The following is a 16,232-nucleotide window of genomic DNA, read 5'->3' on the forward strand; positions in this document are numbered from 1 at the left end:
CCAGGCAGTGACAGGCAAAGCTCTTGCCACATCAGAAAAAACCCCAAAACATCCAAAGCTTTCAGCTTCCTTGCCTTACAGAGCAGCCCCAAACCACCTCAATTTGCACAGCCAATGCTCTGAGACCCCCCCCAACTTCTCATTTTAATTCTTTTTCATTCCCCTCCTCCTGGGGTGAGCATTTGCAAGGTTCATTCTTCGGCATCTCGCTGCTGATGGAGCAGGAGGCTGTGCCAACAGTGCTGCATCAAGCTCTTTTCAGCTGTAATGGTGTCTGACAGTTCTGAGAGCAGATCTGGCTCAGCTAATCATATTTTAATAGCCCTACCTTGTAGGGAAGGACTGGCTCGGAGTGTACCCAGTAATATTTTAATTTCTGAGCTCTGATGAGCATAATTTTGAGCAGGTATTCAGTTTCTTTGTGTTCCAAATCGTGCTCCCAGATGTTCGATGCCAACGGGCTCTAAAGAGCAACTGCACAAATATAATATTTAATACCCCATGTCAGTTTGGGTGTTCCACTCAATTTCCTGGAGAGATCTTTAAATTCATCTTATTTAGCTTGAATACCCAATCAGTTCCATACTCCAGCTCTGTAATTCCGCATAACTCAGTTCTCTAATTTCTGGGATGCAAATGTAGAGCAGATGTAAAAGGGGAGTGGAGGGAAGGGGGGAACGTTCCTGCACTTTCTGCAGAGCTGGTTGTCAGTGCTGGTGGGATCAGGGGAGAAAAAGCCTGTCAGGATTTGCAACAAATGCAGCCCCAGATGCTTTGGACCCTAAATGAGAGTTTGGAGAGGAGGAGAGACAACGTGATATCCCTAACCCTGAGAAATCAGCCTGCTGGGGGGCCAGGTCATGATGGCAATAAATGCTCCTGCCCCATTTCGTGAGCCTGAGCTACCAGGCAGGTGGAAAGGGGCACTGAGGTTTCAGGGTGCTGCTGATAAAGGTGATTTTCTGGGCAGTGGGAATGGGCTGTGATCCTCTGGGGTATCTCTGAGGCAGCAGGAACTCGTTTTTTGCCGGTTCCCCTGGTGCAGCTCAGGATGTTCCTCTGCCAGTCTGTGACCTCCAGTTGTCTCTTCACCTCTGAGTAACCTATGAGTGACCTCTTTGGTCAGCTGAAGCACCTCCAGACTGTGTCCATAGAGCTCCTGGCATTATCCTGGCCTTATCTGTGCAGTAAAAATCAGCAGCAGCAGCAGGAGAAATCCCCTTTCCATGCCCTGATTCCCATCTCCTGCTCACACCAACACCCCAGCTCTGCTCTGGAGAATTCCTGCTTCAAGCCCAGCCCAGTTCCCTGCCAAACCAGTCCAAAAGTGGGGCTGGGAGAATCCCAAAGGGATGGGAACAGACAGGCCAGTGGCCTGGCAGAAGGCAGGGAGGGCATAACCTCTGTAACAGCCCCAAAAACGCTCTCAGGGCTGGAAATTCAGCAGCTGCCACTCACAGCATTATCCATCACCACGGGTTCTTTGAACACAGCCCAGTTATTTGACCTTTTTTTTTCTGCTTTAAAAAGAAATACAATAAAAATGCAACCCTGGCTGCTGCTCCTCAAGCACAACTGACCAAGCACCATATATAGTATCAAGGAGGGACAGCCAGGACTTCCTTCCATGTTTTTAAGCAATTCCCCTTCCTCCAGCTCTCTCCAAGCTGCATTAATCACAGGCTCCTTCAGAGGGGTTCATCTGCCCTCTCGCCTCTTCCCTGGTGTTCTGCAGCAAACCTTGGATGCCTGTGGGATCCTGTGCATCTCCCAGCCTCGGTGGGGATGGGATGCAGAGGAAACAGGAGCTATTTCCACCAGCTCCAGCCTCACAGCGTTTCCTGCTCCTCCGAGCAGAGCGGTCCCAGGGGGTCAGAGCCCCCTGAACACTCAGGTGAAAAACAAATCCTCACTTTCTCCAGGCTTCCTTGCCAAAAATAGAAATGTTTTTTTGCTGGGTGAGCCATCCCACTTCTTCAGTTTAGAGATCTCAGCAGATTCAAAAGCTGCACCCTGATCTTTGGGTGTTTGCTCAGGGAAAGCCCAGGAGGTGCTTCAGAATCTGAATAGGTAAATGTTTATTTCTACCCATTGGCATCTTGATCTACCTGGGGGTTTCTCCCTTTTCTCCTGCCCAAATGCATTTGCCAAAGGGCTTCTTGGAGATGTGCTCAGTGTTAAGGAGACAAGTGTAATGCCATGCATGTATTCATAAAACATTAAAAACCCCCAAATTCTGTGTTTTATCTGAGCTGATCACAGTTTTTCTCTCACATGGACAATGTAGATCCTCCATGTCATGCCCTTGCCAAAAAAAAACCCAAACTCTTTAAAAGGATTTTTTTCTCATCTCTCTTTTTATTTTAATGGGAAAACCGCTCATGTTCTGCCACATAAAAGTTGATTTCCCTTCATCTGCGGCCATGCTGATTGCAAAGCCTGGGAGATCTTTAATTAAATCGCTTGGGCTTTGTGTATTTCTTTCAGAGAAAACCATCAAAATAGCATTTGTGTCTCATTACAGCTACAACAGCAACATTATCATCTTTGCCTTCTTGTATTATTTATTTTCATCCTCTGAGTGAAGATCCCTCACTCGGCTTTGTAGACAAGGCTGGGCCTCGCTCCCTCCTGCAGGGACTCTGGGAATTCCAGGATTTCTGGGCAGATTAACCCCACCAAAACCATCCCTGCCCTCTGGCTGTGCCAATTCGAGGAGCCATCCAACTCCTGGGGCAGGGATCTCTTCCTAAAGAGAGAATTTACCTGTGAGGAACAGCAGAAATGACAGGAAGGGACAAGGAAAAGGCACCTCCCAGCCGTGGTGGCCTGAGACACTTTGTGTGCTGACGGAAGAACGTGCTCAGAGTTATTCTCCTTGCACTGGAGCCAGGATATTCCCCTGTTTTTTTTCCTGGTGAAGATGCAGCTGAGCTCCTTTCTCATCCCTGAGGCTGTGGCTGCAGACTGGGAGAGGGGCAGGGATGGATCACAGAGACCCCAGCTGGTCTCCAGCTCTGGGGCTCTGGGCTGAGTTTTCAGAGCTTCAGGACACTCCAAAGCCACGTTGGTCACTTGTCCCTGCAGAACCCATCTGTGGTGGCCTCAAAAGCCATTTATTTTTCCTACTCAGAGTATAAAAACCCTGCTGAAATTGTCACTGTGATTGAGGAGGTGACAGATTTTCCTGGTAATGATATTTTTTATTTAATTTTATTTTGTGGCACCTCCCACTCCACCTCTGGAATGTCACTTCAGGATTCACCACGGATTTCCCCAGGACTGGAATATTCTGTTAAAGTCTGAGCTCTGTGTCTCCAACATTCCCCAGACAAAGAAGACATCAAAATTATCCTTTTCTTTTACCCAGGGCCCAATTCATGCACTGAAAATAGAAATATCATCTTAAATGAGCTGCTCAGAGAGATACATTCACCTAAATTCAGATGAAATCACTTAAATATTTTGAAATTGGCAATCTCATATATTTTAATTATAGACTGATGTTCTGCTTTAACCAATTACATTGTAGCTCTTCCCACAGACACAGGGAAGTCCTGAGAGTTGTGCTTCATAATAACTTAAGCATTTAAGGCATCATGGATGTTTTTATTAAAAAAATCCATTTTTTTCAGTGTTTTGCAACAAGGCAAGAGGTTCATTGTCCTGGACACGGCCTTATTGAATATCTGAGGGGTAATTTAGTCAGGTGAAGCTGGGTGTGTTGGTTCCTGAGGCAGAAACACACGAGAACAACGTTTTCCCCCCATTTTTTTGAATGGCCTCTTGTTTTTTGCTGGGAAAATGGCCCAGCCCTGCTTCGTCAGGACTTTTTAAAACTTGCCCTGGCCAGCAAAGATACTTCTGTTTAGAATCAGAGAAACGCTCCCCTCCAAAGCTCCAGATGAAAGATATCTGTTTCCCTGGGCTGGACTGGCCAACAAGCAGGTCTTGCTCAAATGTGGTCGAGACGCTCAGATCCAGTTCATGCTACTGATACCCCTCGCTCTCCCCTCAAAATTAGCCCGGATGAATGGGGCCTTTTGTCGCCAGCAAAGAAACGGGCAGAAATCACAATAATCTCTTTCTAGCCAGGCTTCTGTAGCGTGGGGTGAGGCAAGGGCTCGGCCTGGTGCTGGAGAAGAAGGAAAACAGCAATTTCTCCGCGGTTTCCGTGGCGTGTTGGAAGCTGAAGGAGATCTTGCACGCAGCTCCGAGCACCTCGGGCCGGTCACTCCCCTTGACTCCGTTCCAGCCCTTCAGCGCCGTGGGATTGGGGACCATGAATCACATCCTTCACATCCCCTGGTAGCCCTCAGGTGATGGGAGGTGGCAAAACTTCTCCTGGCCGGCGAGTTTTTCACGCCCGCTTCCCGAGGCAAAGCCTTTGCGCTGGGTGAGAAGTTACACTTCTTTCCTGTTATTCTAGAACTAAGTACTTTGCACATTTGGGAAATATTATTAAGTAATAGTCTGAGTGACAGGCTGTGGTCAGAGTTAATTTCTTCCAGTTCTCCAAGTGTCTAATTACACTTTCTTCAGTGCTAAGTGGACGGATTGTGTCGAGTGTGCAAAGACCTCTTGTTTAAATTTAAAACAAAACACACACAAAGAGAAAACCCTCGGTTCATCAGTGAAAGTCGGGGCTAGGGACACAACCCAAAAATCTTCTGACAGCTGTTGTGGTTCTGCACATCTTCCCCCAAGCACCCTTGGAAGAGCAAAACCCACTGGGCAGATCGTATCTGGTAAATCAAATCATCCCTTTTACACAGTTCCAGTATTTCCCAGCTTAAAGCTGAGCCTGGCTTTAACTTAGACCCAAGTGAAGACCTCGTTAGGCAGACACAGGCAGCCCCACTTCTAAGGAGTTTTTCTCCACTTGTCTGCAGTCCCCGTGGAGGGGACAGTGCCCAATTGTCCATTCCTAGCCCAGGGCGCTGCCGAGTGAAGAGGGCTCTGGAAATCCGTGGGATCTCCAGCTCATGGGCTGAAAATGGTGATTTGTTCAGTCCTGCATGACTGGGTTGTGTCTGGGAGAATCTGATGGTTGATGGAAGAGCGACAGAGGTTTCACATGGAAACAGCTCTCAGAAGAAGGACAAACTCTGGAGGAAACTTCCACCTCTGCTATGGCCAGCTCAGAAAAACCCAACATGATTTTTCTGGCTGCGATTTAAAATTCGTTGGGGTGGCAGGTGAGAAAAGAGAGGCAGAGCCACACGAGGGGCTGAGAGACAAGCCAGGGACACATCGCCTTCCAGTGCCAAGGACGAGCTCTAGGAAGGCATCCCCAGCTTGGTCGTGCTCATCAACCACCACACCAACCTTAATTTGGGCTCATCACAAGTTTTTTCACCTTGGCCATGCTCAAAACAAGGATTTCATGGTCATCAGGTCCTTTTTGGTGTCTGTGTTCACTGATTGCCCAGAGGAATGGACACATCCAGTTTGGATGGTGGCTCTCAGGACCAGCCCAGGAATCCTTCGAGACCAGGCAAGCTCAGGTTGTGATTTATTTTTCTTTCCTGGGGTTTGTGACCGAATCAGACGGGAGAGAGGAAGTGAAGGTTTGTTCTTTCTGAAGATTTATTTCGTTACATCTGCAACAAGTCAAGAGGAGAACAGGGTAGAAAGGCTTTTGGTTTTGGGCCTGGAACAAAGCTCAGGACTTCAGATAAACAAATGGGGGGAAGGAATTATCAAAGAAAGAGCTGGCCACAGACTTTGTTATGAGCTTTGTGTAACAAGCTGAGAAACTTTGGGAACTCAAACCAAACTGAAAGTGCACAGGGGTAAGAGGGGAAGCAGATGATTGAGGTACGTCAAGGAAGAAAATGGGGATACTTGATGTAGAAAACACCCTAAACTTTGGGTTAGAGGACCCAGCAGCTTCTCAGGTGTGTGGTTGCCCTGTCGTTGATTTGATAGCCATGGACACGCTCTGTTGGCTCCTCCAGGAGAGAGGTGGTGATGTTTTGTTAGTTTTTACATCCCTGAGACAAAACACAGGCGCTGCTGTGGGCAGGGACTGTGGCCCTGTGAGCTTCACCTCCCAGGTGTGATGTGTGGCTGTACCCACAGCCAGGAACTGCACCCACACAAAAGATTTTTCTCGGACTTGGCTGCAAAAATATCCTGTAATTTTGATTTCCTATTTACAATTGAGAGTAATTTAAAAAAAAAACCAAAACAACAAACTGCATAACAATGTCACCCTGTCCAAGTTTCCACTTGGGTAAGTAGGTGTTAGTAACTCCTACCTGATGCTCAGGATGGTGTAGGAGCTGAACTACTCTGTGTAGGTCAGTGGAGGTGGTGAAAAATAACAAAAGTTCTGAGAGAGACAGCATTTTTTAAAAGAAAAAAAATTTATTTCTCTGTAGGGAAGAAGAAAGGGGGAAAAAAATGTTTAAAGTTTCGTTTCCTCAGTGTTAAATTAACAACAGCAAAAGCCAGCCAAAGGAATAAAATGCATGTTAAGGAAATTTAAAAGAGTTACTCTGAAATTAATGCCAGCTTGCTTTGCTGAGCTCCTGAGTCACCAAAATCCCACAGGACACCTCCTAAAAGCTCAGGCTCTCCACAGATCCTCAGGGTCACAGTGCTTCCCTTAGGAATGTGGTGCCCTGTGCTCGGGGAAGGAGAGATAACCCCGCCAGAAGGTCCCAGCACAGGTCTGACAACACTTCCCTGTGTTACCTGTGCTGAGTGCTCTTTATCTCCCTGATACTCTATCAGCCCGGCCAGGGCAAGGCCCCCCGATAGCCAAGTGGCTCAATTAGCAGTAATTAGCGCAGTGAGAAACCTGCTCTGGGCTGGGCTGGAGCAGCTCAGTGTCTCCTGGTCCCTCCAGAGGAGCTGCGGGGTTGGGTGGCCACTGACCTGGTAGCCAGGATGGTTTTTGTGCTGTTGGTTCCCTTTTCCTGCTGGGCTTGATGGGGCAAAGCCTCAAAATGGGAAAAAGGTGGAGATGATTCCATCTGGGCAGGGAGAGGACGTGGGAGCTCCCACCTCCACAGCTGTGCAGAGACAGGAATTGCAGAGCCATTGGGATTCCCAAAATTGGTCTTGCGAGGGATGGTCCATGATAGGGGCTCAGTGGGGGCTGCAGCTCCTCCCTGGGGAGGGGATTTCTCAGTTTGGTGGGAAATCTGGAGGTCTGGGAGATGTGATCTCCTCTGGTACAGAGATAACAGGGATTTTCTACAGCAGCAAATCCCTTGAGAGGCCCCAGCTGTCAGCTCAGCCTGTAGGAGAAGAGAGAAAACCTCAGTCGGGGGTTTCAGGACATTTCCCGCACACACAGACTGCTCTGCATGGCTCCTCTCTCACTCTCCCAGGGTTTTTGTGCAGATTTGGTTTTGCCTGCACTAATCACCCACCCTGGGGGTGAGGGCTGTGCAGTGTCCAGCCCACAGCATGGCCAGGGGTGTCCCCTCTCCTCCTGCAGCCACACGGTTAAAACCCAACATCCCCAAACCAAGGGCTGGCCGTGACAACCCTCAGTGCCGCTGGCCAGAAACCTGCAAAGCAGAAGAGAAATGGTTTTGGTGGCAGAGCTACAAATGCTCCGTAGAGCACAGCTTGTTTCGGGGCTTTTTAATGTGGTTCTGCGCTGACTTTTGGTCCCCTAATTCACAGCAGAAGCGGAGCAGAGCGCGGTAGAGATTGAGCATGAATCCCCTGCGCTGGGTTAATGGGAACAATTACAGAGGTTTCTTCTTTTTCTGCTGCCAAGCTGTGATATGAAATCATTCCCTGGGTTCCTGTTTCCACGGGAACAATTAGTTTCATGCCGTTTTGGTCTTAGACATCAATGAAGTGTTTAACTAAATGAAGGCCAACACTTCATAAACGTATTGTCTCACGCAATAATCAAGTAGCTACCAAGTGCCACAGCTAAATGCACTTAAAACTCAATGAAACCAACCCCACAAAACGCTCTGGAGCGTGTGAATATTTATTGATCTGATACAGCACATCACCCTTGAGCCAAAAATACCCAAAATTCCGACTGCGGCTGTTGAGGTGTTGGCGGCTTTTGAGCCAAGCCGCGTTTTCTCAAAGGGTCTGGTCACCTTGTGCCATCTCCAGGAGGGGCTTTGGGGACCTGTTGGGTGATGCTGATGGATTTCAGCTGGCCCATCCTGCGGGCCGAGGCGAGCCAAGGGCAGGGGACTTGCAGGACCCGGTAGCCCCGCGGTGCCGGAGCTCCCAGCGCCGTGCCTGGTCCCCGGCCGTCCTCCAAGGACTCCACATATTTCCTCCTTCAAAACTAAATATACAAAGAGTCCACACGGCACAGAGTGGAATTCAGGGCTCTGCCCGCTCCCTCCCCGGCACATCTGGGAGCCTTTCCCTCGCAGAGCTGAGCAGCTGCACGGGAGGGAGGCAGAGAGGGAGGGAGGGAGGGAAACTCGGAGACACGGAGCAAAGTGAGGGCTGAAATGGAAATAGAATTCAGGGATGCAGCTGTGGGTGGCTCAAGTGGGACAGGGACAGGATGGGAGGGAAGGGCAGCTGGGCTGGGAGATGGGCAAGAGTGACTTCCTGGGCTACACTTCTGAAAATGAGCCACTCAAAAAGCTCAGGAGGCGTTGGAGCAGCTCATTTCAGTGAGATGTTAAGGAAGAATTCACCATGCAACCCTCGATAGTGGACCCTGAATTCTTACTTCACTGGGCAGTGGATCACATCCTTTGTTGATACCAGCCCTTAGAGAGAAGGAAATGATGTTTTCCCTTCCATTCAAGAAGGATTTTTATACAAAAAGAAATAGTAACCTGATTTCAGTTTAACAACTTGAGAAAATCAGAATTTTGCTTGGAGCATTCCCTTTGACCCCTTTTCACTCTCTTGATTGAAATGTGTCCTGGGAATGGTGTGCTACACAGCCTTTCCCTGTTCCTGATGGACAGCCAGTCCATGCTCAGTGACCCTTTGCACAGCTGTTTCTTGGATGAATCTCCTTCGTTGGCCCTTCCAGCCAAATGCAACAGAGATTTCGCAGAGAAACTTCACATCAAATTATTTTTTGACCTGATCCCAGAGAACACATCCACACAGGATGGAATGGTTCCTCCACGTGTACACAGTGGGCCCTCTCTGTCCACTGCTGTCCTCTCTGTCATCCTCTCTGCTGACAAGCTGGCAGGTGCTGAATCGCCTCAGCACAACACAAAATATTCTGTGATGGAAGAAGGAAATACTCAGAGCTGTTTCTCCATCCATTCACTTCCATCTGACAGAGCTGTCTCTCCCCTCCACTCCCATGTGCCCTGCTGCCATCTGATTTTCCTTATTTATCCTTCCCTCTGGCTACACCTCAAACTAAAAGCAGCCTCGTCGTCCTAGGAAGGAACCAGGGATGAAATGATGCCTGACAGGGCTGGCTGCCACATCCAACCCTTCCTCAATCCACTAGGATCCATTAAAACAACCAAGCAAAAGGCTGTGAAGCCACCCTCACCCAGGACAGATGGAAGCTGGAGCTGTGTCCACACCTGATGCAGATTTCCAGCAAATCTGGAGAGGGGAACAGGCTCAAGTCTCCACTCCATGGCCAGTGTAAACATTTCCACGAAATCTCAGTGCAGAGCCTGCCTTGAATCTCTCCCTGCTATTTCCCACTCCCCTTTTACCTCCCAGCCTCCTGACCTTGCAAAAATATGGCTCTGGAGGGTCAGAGTGTGGGCCTGGAGCTGATTCCTGGGATTAGGGCTGGGTGGCCCAAGGGCTGGACAGTGCAACATTCCTGCTCGGGGGCTCTGGCTGAGATAAGGCAGCCCCACACTGTGATTTACTCCAAGGAAGAGGAGTTGAGTCCTGCATGTTCCCTGGCAGACGAGGCAGGGCAGATTCTGCAGGATAAACCCCTTCCAGACTGCCAGTAATGGTTTGCTTTGGAAAAAACAAATTCAGTTTTGTACAGCTGAAAGCACCAGGCTGGGCTGGACCACAAGCCAAGGCTCACCCCCTCCATTCCCAAAGGCATGGGGATGCACCAGGGTGTGCTGAGCTTCTTTATTCCTGCTTTGCTGAACACTGGCCCAAATCCTCCAGGGTTTGCAGCCTTCTCCTGGCTGGATTTCAGTAGCAAGGGGAGGCAGAGAGCAGCAGTGTTTCTAGGTGAGAAAACCCATGCTTGAATTTCAGGGCTTGGCAGGGTCAGAGCTAAAAAAAGGATTGATCTCCCTCACCTGGCTGGAAAAGAGAGAATGAATTCCCAACCCAGAGGTTCAGCAGTATGGAAAGATAACACAAAGTTAATTTCTTCCTCCAGGGGGGTTTAATTGATCAGTTTGGTGGAAGGATTGTGTGTATGTCCTCACAAACAAACCCTCCCTTTTCCTTCACCTAATCTCTCTCATTCCCAGCACTCTGCACGCACTGGGAAGAGCCAGCTCCATCCATGTGCAATCCCTCTGGCCATTCCCCATGGAGGGAAACCTTCAGGAAGGTTCTTCCAGCCCCCTGCACATCCCCTTTGGAGCCCAAATATAACCCCAAGGCTCACAGCTGAGGAAACCTGAAGACATCGATGCACAGCCACCATGAAACCTTCAGATCTTCCTACACCTGCAGTGCTGGTCCCAGCTACCATCCAGCCACTCTTCCAGCTGGGACTGGTTCTTCCTCACATCCCATCTGGATGGCTCCAGATTCTTGCCTGGAAAGCATTTCCAGCATTTTTGGGATGTTACCAAGAGCTGCCGACACCGGGAACTGTTGCAAAATGCATTCAAGGCAAGAGGAGTCTGAGTTAGGATTCCCCATCTAAGGTCACCCTGAGAATCAAACCCAGGATTGAATTCTTTCAATGCACGGAAAAATTTCATGGAGCACAACAGATGACTTTGGAATTTGAGCACTTGCTTCTTTTTTTTTTCTTTTTTTTTTTTTTTTCCATATATTTTATTACACAACTTCTTCCCCCTCGAAGAACACCAAGTTCTCCTCAAGTTTGTGAACTAAAGCAGAAGAGGTGACTCTGACAATCTGCTCCTCAGCCTGCGAGGGTTCCTTTCATCGCTCCCAGTGATCTCAGCCCCATCTCAGGGAGGTCACAGGAATGAGTCAGGTAACAAATAGAAAACACACAGTTTATGCAACAGCCTGAAATGAAGGAATCTCCCTTTGGAAAAACAATAGGGCCATTTTATTCCCCATTGGAGCAGTCTGGAAACTGCTCCTGCAGGGCTGTGATGAATTAAAGGCTTTTCTGCAGCTGATGCAGTTGCTGTTTGCTGCTAAGGAAAGCTGTCTGGGTGTCTGCAGCACGTTAAATCCATGAGTTCACATTCCCAGCATCACCAGAACTTGCAAAATGGTGCGGGGGAAGGAGATGACCAGAGCTGAGTGACTCAACCACATGCTGACCTCTCCGGTTCCATGGGATGCTGCTCCTCTATCACACGGTGAAGGGAATTCCAGCCAAAAGAGCTTCTGCTCTGACAGCAGAGCCTCCCACCCTGGCTGGATGGACAGGAGGGCACTGACAGCTCCTCTGCTGCCTGGGCTGTCCATAGCCCTGCTTGCTGGAGCCTGTTCTTGGAGGTTTTCAAGGCTCAGCTGACCAAATCCAGGCCTGACCCTGTCTAGAGCTGCCAATGGACCTGTCTCGAGCAGAAATTTGGGCTGGAGCCCTCTGAGGTGCCTCTGGACCATGCAGAGACCTCCTGAGTAGGGTACAGGAGGGCGTATCAAGGCAGCAGAGCCTTCCCTTGACTACATTCCCATTTCTAGTGCATCAGCCTGGTTTTTATTGGACGTACTCTCCTCTTTTGGCTGGAAGAGGCCGCCTGGCAGCAGCTATGGGACATTTCCAGTGGGCTCTGAAAAGCTGGAGCTGTCTGAGCATCAGCAATGGCTCAAAGTGCTCTGCCAGCACTTGTGCTGTGCCCCCAGCAGCAGCCAGGGCTCGCTGGGAGACAGAGGAGCTCCAATCCCGGGGCTGCAAGCGAGGAAGCGAAATGCCAAGAACAATAATCACAACAATGCCATGAATTTCCTCCGCTGCCGCAGCGCTGAAGGAGAGTGACAGGGAATATTTTGATGGGCCTGAACAGTTCCTAGCATTGGTTTCACTTAAGAAATTCCAACTGGCCGTGTTTTGTTTTTCCAATGGCTGGAATTGCTCTCAGGGGCACGAATCATTGGAGTGGATCCTGAGCTCCTGTCTTGCTGCTCCATGGGCTCCAAAGCGGTGGAGCAGCTGGGAAAAGGGAGCTGAATCCCGGGGAGCTGGCTGCATCCTGCATCCCCTTTCCCAGAGCACACACACCCCGCGTGTCATGCGGAAACTGGATGCACCTGCTGGAGGAGCTGTGTGGGGGCAGGCGTTATCCAGCAGTTATAAATCCTGGGGCTATCAACAGCCTTCAGTAAACATTTGGACAATCCTTCCTACCTCTCACTCGTCCAAATATTTGCATCACACGGGGCTGCTGCCCGTTTCCTGACACGCTGCACAGCTAAGAATATCCTTGGATCCCAGGTTGGTTCCAGCTCGCTGTGATGGATGGACTTATTGGATGAAACAAATGGTTCAGGGAGAAAGAAAAGGAAAAAAAATTAAAAAATCTGTCTCCTGATAATAAATTCAGGTTAGGATGGAGTGAAAGAGCTTTCAGTGGGGAATGGTGTTTTTAGGAGATTTTAGGATCTGATCTGGAGCACCCAAGGGTTAACAATGAACAGCTCTGAGCTCTTTTAGTGGAGTCTTCATTTCTTGGAGGAATTGTTGAAGATGCTCCTGAAAGCTCTTCCTTCCTGCTGGGTTGGGAGTGGACCCAAGCAGCTTTGGATATAAAAAAGCAACCTGCTGCATGGAGCCAGGTTTGGTGGCTCTTCCTCCAGAGCAGAGCCCCTTGCAGGTGAGTCACAGCAGGAACCACCAGTTCGTAACCTGCCTGCAAAACGTTCCATGCAGCAGAGTTCCCAAACAGAAATAAATATATTTTTTATTTTTTTTCTCAAAATGTTGAGAGAGGAAAACAGCCTGAGCTCTCCTTTAGCAATTAAAAGGGTTTAGCAGTTAATTTAGTTTAGCAATTAAGTGTTCTAAACACAAAATCTGTGTTTTGTGATTTAAGACCGCCGTGCTAAATAATGACTTTAGGAAGATTAAGCCTCACAACACAATAATTTTAGTCTTTTGCTGAAGAATTGACGTGGCTGGGGCTTTATGGCTGAACACACACCATAGCAAGCCAGTGGATTTTCTGATAGAGTAGTAAAGAAAATAATCAACCCTCAGCTTAAGTGCAGGATAAACAGCAGCCTGGGCTGGTGGAAGGTGTTGGAACCCATGGCAGGGAGCTGGAACAAGACGAGTTTTCAGATCTCTTCCAACCCAAACCATTCCAGGAGTTTATGATAAAACAGCTCAGGGCTTAAAGTGGCTTTTCCACTGCAGCTTCAACTCGGACTTTTTTGTTTTAATCTTCTCCCCTGTCCATAAAGCCACCAAACCCACCACAAACAGGAGCAGCACAGCTCCCTGCTGTGAGAAGTTGGGCCATAAATGTGTTTTCTCATCCTGATGCGGGACAAATCACAAGGAGGGTTTGCTCACCCCCCGGTAATTCCCCTCCGCCACCCCTCAGCATCTCCCCTCTCCCCAAAACCCGCTCATCGCTGCCTTCTGGGAAGCCCAAAACTCCCACTCCTCTTTTTGGACAGACTAAACAACATCTGCCAAGCCGCCTGTCTGCCCTGCAGCCGTGGCGGGGGAGCAGAGCCGCTCCCGGATGGGGACAGAGCCGGTGTCCCCGGGGAGGGCGAGCGGCGCTCCCGGGAGGTGCGGCCGGCGGAGCGGGGATGTGGCGGAAGCATGAAGCACCTGTTGGGAGGCTATTTAGGGATTAGCCGAGTGCTGACAGACAAATTGGCAAGATTAATAAGAGCAATCAAGGCTGTGTGGGCTCGAGCTGTGAGCTGACATTAATGTGACATCGCTTTCATCTGCTCTTGCCGAGCCCCGTTCGGCACGGTCGGGGCTCCGGGAGAGCAGCGCGGTCGGATGCGGGGGTTACAGCCCGGGGGGTGTCCCTGGGCGTGTGGCAGGGCAGGGGACAGCTCTCTGTGTCCCCCTGCCCACGTTTCGGGGACCCCCGGGAGGCCCCGGTGTCCCCCAGCCCTGGCATCACCGCAGGGCCTACCTGACCCTCACAGCACCGGGTTATTTTGGGCGATATTCGCCTCAAATCCGCTGCCTTCGGGGTGGTTTGTTGTTGTTTGGTTGGTTTTATTTTTTTCCTGTCCTTCCTGCAGAATAATCGTTTCATGTCACCGAGAAAACGAAATGCTCGCCCTCTATCAAAATAAAAAAAAATTTAAAAAAAAAGAAAGAGGGAGGGGAAAAAATCATCAGGGAATACAGGCTAATTCCAGGTGCGAGGAGAGAAGAAACTCCTCTGCTCTCGCTCTGAGCTTCACACTTTGAGTTTTCGCTGTCTCGGGGAGATGGTTGGACACCCTAAAGATATTTTAAGGCAGAAAATGCTGTTTTCGGAGCACCCCTCTGCCTCCAAAACCCAGAGGGAATTCTCCCCTGCATCTCTAGTGCAGCACAGCCGTAGCACGGGGAAAAATCCGTGTCGGGCTTTTTTCATTTTCCCTTTCCCCCCCTTGTCTTTTGGAGCACTTTCCCTGCTAAAATCTGCCCCGAATTCTGTCCGCATCCCTTTCCAGGGATTTTCTTTGTTCTTCAGTCAATGAGGGATCCTAACAGTAGTAAAATATCTGAATATCCAAATCCTCCAGGTCCGCCGGGTTCTGCCGCACGGGCTCCTCCGCCGAGAGCTTTTGCCCACAAAAGGAAAGTGTTGAAAGCGAGGGAGATGCCAAAGGCTGAGCGTACGTTCGCTCCCAGAGCTCCTGGAGGGAAAAAAAATCCTCTCTCTGGGACCTAAAGTGGATCCCTCCGTGCTGGGGATTTATCGAGTGAGGGGAAAAAAATCTGTAAAAATCGGATTTTTTAACTATCAGCTGTTCAAACTTTCAAATGTAGATGGGAGGGGGGGTGCAAGAATAATTTTGGAGAGAGGTTTTATGAAGAAAACAAGAAAAAGACTGACCCCAAACCCAGACTCTGAAAACAAAGTTACAGGATGATGATTGCTGCTCCGACCCACCCTAAAAATTAATTTAAAAATTAATTTTAAAACTCCTTATATTTTAATTTTTTTAATGTAAATTAATGATTTTTTTTATTCTTAGTTGCGTTTAAAAGGACTGGAGTTATTTTATATATGCAAACATATATATCCCATCCTAAACGAGTGAATTAACGGGATTTTTGGAGTAAATTTCGTGTTCTTTCAGTCTACACCCAGGAAAGGGCAAACTCCTGAGCACAATGTTCCCAGCAGCCGAGGTTTTGGGGGGCATAATTCCATTTATCACTGGGACCCTTTCTGCGGGGTCGAGGTGGATTCAGGGAGAGCGAGATGAACTCCCCCTTTTCCCTGCCCTCCTCCAGGGCTCGTTTTTGTTGGATTTATGGCTGAATTTTGGAGATTTTTCCCTGCAACCCTTCTCCATCCCCGCCTTCACCACTGGCAAACCACAGGGCAAGGAGCAGCCCCAGAGATCCTTAATTCCTTCCCGCTAAAAATAATAATTTCACATCATATTTTTTTTTAAATCAGATTTGCTGCCCCAAAAGCGATTACGGTTGAAAGTACACATCTTCCACCAATCCGGCAGCAACACCGCGGGCATTCAGTGGTCTGTTTGTAATCTCAGCCTTTTTCATTAACATAAACACGGCTCCAACCCAAATATACACGGCCACCTACGGAGCGAGCGCGGGGCCGGGCGCGCCGCTCTCCCCTCGGGGGTTAAGCCGGGTTTAACGTGGAAAACCCACGGGGAAATCGGTGTCGAATCTCTGCTCCCGCTCGTGTCTCTGCCCCGGGGAAGGAGAGGGACAGGAGGAGCCGCTCCCGGTGTGTTCCCCCTTCGTGCTCCTCTCCGCGGGGCCCCGGAGAGCGGCGCAGAGCCCGGGCAGTTCTTCCCTCCCTCTCACCCCCGTTTTCCAGGGAAAAAATTAAATTGTGTCCTATTCTTGGTTTTGCGGGAATATAATTCTCCTTTCCGTGCTTGTATTGCTCTCTGGTTTTTTTGCTTTTGGGTTTTCTCTCTCATTCTGCCCCTTTTCTGTCTTTTTCGCACTTCTTTCTTTTTGTCTTTTCTCTCGTTCTTTTAATCGTTCTCCTTAAACT

General features: G+C 49.2%; 1 long non-coding RNA gene across 2 annotated transcripts in view; it reads right to left on the reverse strand.

Moving 5' to 3' along the window:
• Nucleotides 1-2,336: 2,336 nt before the first annotated feature.
• The window catches only part of LOC107210047, a 20,656-nt gene continuing 6,760 nt past the window's right edge, over nt 2,337-16,232 (reverse strand). Inside the window, exons 2-3 of one of the 2 annotated variants that reach the window (XR_001523820.2) lie at nt 6,886-7,250; nt 2,337-5,603 (exon numbers count right to left, since the gene is read on the reverse strand). This is a non-coding gene — a long non-coding RNA (uncharacterized LOC107210047). Of the gene's footprint in view, nt 7,251-16,232 lie in introns of both variants that reach the window. The other variant, XR_002002211.1, reaches the window with a different exon arrangement.

The sequence above is a fragment of the Parus major genome, chromosome 11, assembly GCF_001522545.3.
Source record: "Parus major isolate Abel chromosome 11, Parus_major1.1, whole genome shotgun sequence".
NCBI lineage: Eukaryota > Metazoa > Chordata > Aves > Passeriformes > Paridae > Parus > Parus major.